Source organism: Pseudochaenichthys georgianus, chromosome 8 (assembly GCF_902827115.2).
Source record: "Pseudochaenichthys georgianus chromosome 8, fPseGeo1.2, whole genome shotgun sequence".
NCBI lineage: Eukaryota > Metazoa > Chordata > Actinopteri > Perciformes > Channichthyidae > Pseudochaenichthys > Pseudochaenichthys georgianus.
In genome coordinates, this window is record NC_047510.2 from 7,571,181 (window position 1) to 7,578,213 (window position 7,033).

The window sequence follows — 7,033 nt, forward strand, 5'->3', positions numbered from 1 at the left end:
TCAGCTATCGTTTGGGACTACACCATGAACCCCGTGATCAGTCCTCAAGTTCTTTGATTGGTTGACCTCCAACTGCATTCCATATGAAAAAAAAACGTTTCGTAAAAGAGAAAATCATACTTTATTCAGCAGTGCTTGCTTTACTCTTTGATAGTCATCACATGAATGCATTGTAATAAATGGTTTGGCTGCATTAAATATTACACATCTGTCTTAGTTCTTTATTTATCTACAGAGATCGGGCATCAGAATACACCGGAAACTATTCTTTTACCGTTCTGTTTTAATTTCACAATAAAGTTAGTAGTAATATTTTGTTTTGATATTATTGTTTTTTATTAACTACTAGACGACTGGGTCATGTTAAGACCATCTTTTCTGTGTTGCTGTGGGGTTTTTCCATCGCTTTTGTGTTACAAATATCAAAACAATAACAAAATAATATTCGTCGTAAACTAAACCGGAAACAGCAGTATATTTTATTTTGTTAACACTGTAAACTTGACAGCCTTTTAACCCAAACCACCTACTGGTTAAAGCACGTTATTACACGTTTAGAGTAATTGCAATGCAGGAAGATTGTGTTGCTTTTTAACGACTGTTTAAAATGCCTTTTTCTTAATGTCTTTCATTTTTGTAACGCACTTTTGAATGTGTTATATTTTATGAAAACATTCAAATATTAAGAGTACATACAAAATAGTGGGAAAGTAGAAGGTCAATTATATAAATATAGAATAGAAAATATCAAGAAGATACTCAAATGATATCTAGAATAAAACAGTTTAGTGCCTGATAGGAGGATGTGCTAACTAATAAGGCTTTAATTAAAGAAATGTGCAGAATATGACAGTGTAATGGTGGAAGTATACACACATTGATAGATGTCTTGTAATGCACTGTTGATGAACCTGTGACCCAAGTTGTTCATTCATTGCATAACTACACTGTTGTGTATATGATATGTCAATAAACCTTAGAAAATCTTGAAATCTTGAAAGGGATGTGCAAAATAGCAATTATATACAGTCTTTAATGAACTATTAGAGAATAACGAGTAATGAATATGCTTTAAACGGATCTGCAGATAAATATTTAGTCTTCTCAAGCAACCAACTATCAAATATCTCGCCTGATTGTTGGCACTTGACAATCACCTTCACTGAATTTCATTCAGGTGTAACTAAAGTCTGATTTAAGGGTTGTTTATATTTCACATCATTAATCCAAATCTGTAAAGTAACTAAAATAAATGTAGTGGATTAAAAATACCAGGTTAACCTTAAAAAAAGCCCTCAGGATTATAAAAGACCACCATCACCCCAGCCACAAACGGTTCTGTCTGCTGCAGTCTGGCAGGCGGTACCACAGCATCCGGACTAAAACCACCAGACACAGAGACAGCTTCATCCCACAGGCCAGAAGACTATTAAACACCTGAATTTAGAAATAACATTCATCTGGCTGCTACTTAGAAATTATTTATCTAATATATCATATTCCAATCACTTGTAGACTCTTATTGCATTATTTCACTATTTTTTCTGTGCATCTGTTTTATTGCGTAGCACTGTTGGAGGAGCCTGTGACCTAAGGGGGGAGGAGGGGGGGGGGGGGGTAGGACACGTTCGATTCCTGTTTTGAATAGTGTGCCGTCGATGGGTTTCATTCCATTTCAAAGTCCTTTTGGACGCTCTGTGTAAACGTCGCGCATCCAATCACAGAGGTTGAGGACTGATCACGGGGTTTGTCAAGCTAAGCACATGGTGTAGTCCCAAACGATAGCTGAGGATTCTGGGTAGTGTAGTGTCTTCTGCCGTCCAAAAACTCCGAAAATATATTTGTTTCTCCGAATCGAAGGGGGAAAATACAAAAGCATTGCACACAATTCAAACCAATCAATGTTGTGTAATTAACAAGGACAATTTGGTGTTTTTTAGTCGATGAGTAGTGCAGATATCACTGTAAAATCAATCGACAGTAAGGGGAATAGGCTACTTACTTCCGGGTGTAAAATTCTCCGTTATCCAATGGGAATGGACGCTCGTAATACAAGACATGATCATTATCTTTTAAATAACGTTAACTAAAGGGAACAATCTATTTGACACAGCTGAAGCTCTGGCCTTCCTTAAAAACAAACTAATTTAATAAAATTAACAGTTGCATTACACACAATGCACGTTGTAGAAATGCGTGTGTGCACCACGACAAAGGAGCCTCATTCACTTTACATTGGGGTTGTTTGCGTGGTGCCGACACGCAAATGTAACAAAGTTCGTGACTCCACCACGCATTGTGGTGTTAAGGAGTCGTGGTGGAGTCACGCATTCTGGTGAGATCAGGTTGCACTTAACAGGCCAGGCCATCGGGAAACCTCCCGGTCCTCCCGATGGCCAGTCCGGGCCTGCCTGCATGACTAAAATCCTGACTAAAATGACAGTTAAATGAGGCATCCTAATAAAAATTGTCGTTTTCTCACTTACAATGAAGATTTCTAACTGTTGGCAAAATGCAAGTGCACAAGTCATAACAAATGTAACATAAGCCTTTTTTTTGGACATTTTAATGCAGAATGTTACAAATTATACCTTTCAATTACGGTAAAACAATTTGTGTACATCTTTATCACAGACCTGCTTTTTCATCAACAAATATATCATACAGTTAATGTGGGTGTGTAAAGTTACATTGCATTAGTTGATTTATGACATTTAAAAAAGATTCCAGCATGTTGTGTGTGAGCATTTTAGCTAATGCTCACTATTAACAACCTCCGCCCCTCCATTAAATGTAAGCTCAACCGATTCCCAGTCAAAGACATTTCCTCTTGGTACTCTCTTCCCTAAATTCATGTCTTGGATGGTGCTGTCTGAGAGGACAGAGTCCCACATATTAACATCACTGATCGACCCAACAAAACTCTGTTTGGCTTCAAAACTCCCCAGGTAGTCATCCGGATCTTGCCCGATGATAACCTTGCCTCCGGAGCGGATCCTGTGACCCTTCCTGTACATTTTGGTCACGCTTTTCCTCCCATCCATGAAGATGGCAGCCGCTCCTGAACTGGAATCCCAGGTGACACACATGTGGGTCTCAGTGGGTCCAAGCTTAGGGGCCTTGAACATAACACCATCTCCACTCAGGTAGAAGGAGTATCTAAACACACAGATATACATAATCAGAGTTCAAAGGGTTTATGTTACTCCAAACTGGGGACTGGTCAGTGTTGAAATAAGTACTCAGATCCTTTATTTAAGTAAAAGTACAAATACCATGGTCTCAAAATACTCTATTACAAGTAAACGTCCTGATTTCAAAATGTTACTCAAGTAAACGTAGAAAAGGATTAACATGAAAAAAAAAAACTACTGAAGTTGAAATTTCGAACTCAGAGTAGGAGAAAAAACTCATTTTGAGAAAACGACCTTGAAAGATTGCAGTGAGGCGCTAGCTAAACCCTCCTGTTCTTTGGATGACAGCTTGCGCATCGACGCACTCCGTGAAGGTATTTCATGTTCGGGGTCATTTGCTTTTTGTATAACCTTGCTTCGTGCAAGTGACAATTGTTGTCGTCTTCTCTGTGAACGTTTTTTTCGCTGTTCTTTTGCCATTTTGAGATTTCAATTTCTAGCGGAAAGCTAACCAGGAAGTGTTTTAGCACACCACGTGACGCATCTGAACGAATCACGTTGTCAGAAATAGACACCAGCCAATGAGGTTTTGTTTCTTGGTTTAAGACCCCTTTGTACTTTCACGATTGGTTAATTATCACCTAGATGTACTTCAAGTCTCAAAAGTAAATGTACTCGTTATGCAGAATAGATTTTTTCACAGTATTTTATTATTATGGTTATTATATGATCCTGTTTCTATACATGTAAGAGCATTATAGTATGGTAGTTTGTCAATGTGGACTAGATTTAGATACTTGAAATACTGAGTAGTACACAGGCCCGGACTACATACATACACCGTGAAGTTGTTTGCAGCCTGCCAGTAAACCCAAAGCAGAAGAAGAAGAAGTGACGTCAGCGGCAGCGTTGGAGGCGGGGTCTCTTTCTTTCCTATGAGAGCTGCTCATTGGCGCATGACGACAAAATGGCCCAACTTTTGAGAGAGCGAAACGTCACAGATTACCCATCATGCCTGTCAGAGCAGAAGAACCCGTATGTGAGCTCACAGAGCATGCGCCCCTTAAGCCCCGCCCCCCGAGCTCCCACTCTCGGCTCAGTAGAATGAATGGAGACAGAAAATAAATCTAGATTCAGCTTTTAGTGCATTTTACAACTTTAAGAACCTAATGATTATAATAAGGGTTATACAATAGTTCATACTGGGTAGTTTATTTAGTTTTTTAAAAAGTATCCGCTGATTTACAGACGTCTCTTTCCCAATGTTAGTCTATGGGAAAAAGTATTTCTGGGCCCATTGACGTCACGGACTGATACGGAAATTGTAGTACTGCCGTTTGGACACAACGAATATTTTCATCAGAGTCCGGCGCACTTCCTGGGGGCTTGCTTCATTTGCCTAATCCTCCCTCAGGGACTTATTCCGGTGTGAACGCGATCTGCTCTTTAGTTCCGATGAACTAAGTACTGGGAACTAAGGCCCAATCCCAAACCACGCCCTACACACACACACTACCCCTCCGTGACGGAGCGAACTCTGTGGAGTGACACTCGCAGCTCAACGAGGCTCCCTCCTGTCAGATGGAGGGAGTAAATACAGCGGCAAGCTTTGGGACGAAGTCCCCTCTCTCCGGCAGAAACAGGAAATGCCGTAACTAATGCTAATGCTAATAATGCTAATGCGAGCAAATAAAATGGCGGCTTCACAAAAACCTTTCAGAGTTTTACGGGGCGTGGTTTGCAATTCGCCCAGCCAATCAGAAATTGGAACCTTTTTCTCCCCAGGAAAGTCCCTGCTCTCTAGCAGGGACTAAAAAGGGGTGAAAAGGTTCGCAAAAAGGTTCTAGTTCCAGATCTTTTTGGTGTGAACGCAAAATCCCAGGAACTATCGGAACTATTCCTGGGAAAAGTACTCCAGCGTGAAAGCGCCTATTGTCCCTGTTTCCGTTGTGTTTTCATCTTTATTGCAGGGTTTTGTATTTGCAGCGTTTAGTTTATGCATATTTTAGTAAACGCTGCGCATGTATTGTGAAGTTGGTCATTTGTGTTTTTATATTTTGTTAGGATTTGTCTGTGTTAGTATTTTTCGTGTCCTTTTCTATCTTTGGGTTTCCTATTTTATTTTGTAAAGTGTTCACCCCCGTTTCCTGCCTGTTTGCTTTCTGTCGGTTTCCCTCTCTGATTACCCAATTGTGTTCACCTGGTACCTATGTGTTTTCTCCTCCCTCCTCACCTGTCTCGTGTTTATGTGATTAGTTCTGGGTGTATTTAAGTTGTGTGTTTTCTGTCTCTCTTTGTCGGGTTGTCTTGTGTATTGGCTTGTCCTCGGTGAGTGTTCTGTTCTGTATTTGTCAGCATAGCCTTGAAATAAAGGAATTATTTGTACGTTAATCTGCATTTGGGTCCTACCTTCTTCACACACCGTAACATATTTACATCGTTTCTGAAGCTGCAGTGCGTTTCTCCTAATGGAAATGTTTTGAGCGAGTTTGCATCTATCGGCCACCCTAGTTTGGGACTTAAGACTAAAATGTTATGACTTGAGTGCAAAACCTTGTGACTTTCAAAACAAGGACTTCGGGTCACTTTCGTGATAGAAGAAGAGAAGTTACTAGAATCAGTTTGAATATGAGGGATATTTTGGCATGCAAATGGTGAAATGTAAAACAACAATCTAAAACAATGATCACTGAATATGTTCTTATGTTAGAGTCAATGTAAGCATGTTGTTGTGTGTACCTGCCGTCCAGCTCTTGCCACACATTCAGCTCGTCAAAGTCTAGAGTCCGGTATGCAAACAGGATGATCTCGCGCTCCATATTGGGCAGCTCTGTGGCCACTCACAGGGTGAAAGCCCTGAGGTTCAGGGACTTCTGGGGGACCATCTCCACATAACTGTTGTTCGACTCATCAGGGAACAACAAGGTCTTTAAAAACACACTCCCTGAGGGACAGTTAATAAAAAAGACGCTTTGGATAATATAAATCAGGTTATCACTTACAAGGAATTTGATTTGGGGTAAAATGGTGCATGGAAAAACACAGTAGGAGAAATTAAAATGGAAAAATAAGAGATAATAAAAATTAAAAAAATACAAATATACAAATTACCACGAACAAATATTTACAGTATATCTTAAAATAATATAGAATAGCTGTGCAGTTTATACAGAATCCAGGTTTTTTGGCAAGTCAGTTTTCATAAACTAAGGAAAATAAGTATATTTAAAAAAAATGTCAAGGAAAAAATAAATATACAAAAAATATGACAAATACTGTAATGTACAGTTTATTTGAAATATAAGGGTAAGAGCTGTAAGGCTATGAATAGGACTCAAAATAAATAATGGTAAATTGGCTGAAATTGAATAAAATAAGTCTTAACTAAGTGAACTTTAAGCCATTTAATATATACTTGTATACATGCACAGATATGAACATAAAGACAGGAGGACAGGGTATATAATTACCTGCCAACCCAGCAGAGCTGGCAACGAGGAATAGGACGACTGGAAGTCTCATTTTGTCTGAGCAAACGACAATTTACAATTTACTCTTCAACTCATCCATACAACATTCAATCTTAAATCACAGTGTTTTCATGCATACAAAAAGGTTATATAAAGATATAAGGAAGGTGTGTACTTACTGTGTAGCTTTCTCAGGTGCAGCTGCAGAAAATCTGAAAATTGGGGCTTTTATGTAGTGACTCCCTGAACCCTCCCCCTTGTTATGTAATGAATTTGAGCCTGAGATATAAAAAAATGTGGGCAAGATTATATTGTACATTGAGGACAAATGGATCAATAGGCAAATAGTCCAGGTATTGCAAAATGGGGAGTCACGGGACAAACATGCAACTGGCTGGCCATAAGGACTACAATGAGAAGCTAAACGAC

General features: G+C 39.3%; 1 pseudogene; it reads right to left on the reverse strand.

Moving 5' to 3' along the window:
• Positions 1-2,539: 2,539 nt before the first annotated feature.
• Positions 2,540-6,830, reverse strand: LOC117450633 (C-reactive protein-like; annotated as a pseudogene).
• Positions 6,831-7,033: the final 203 nt, after the last annotated feature.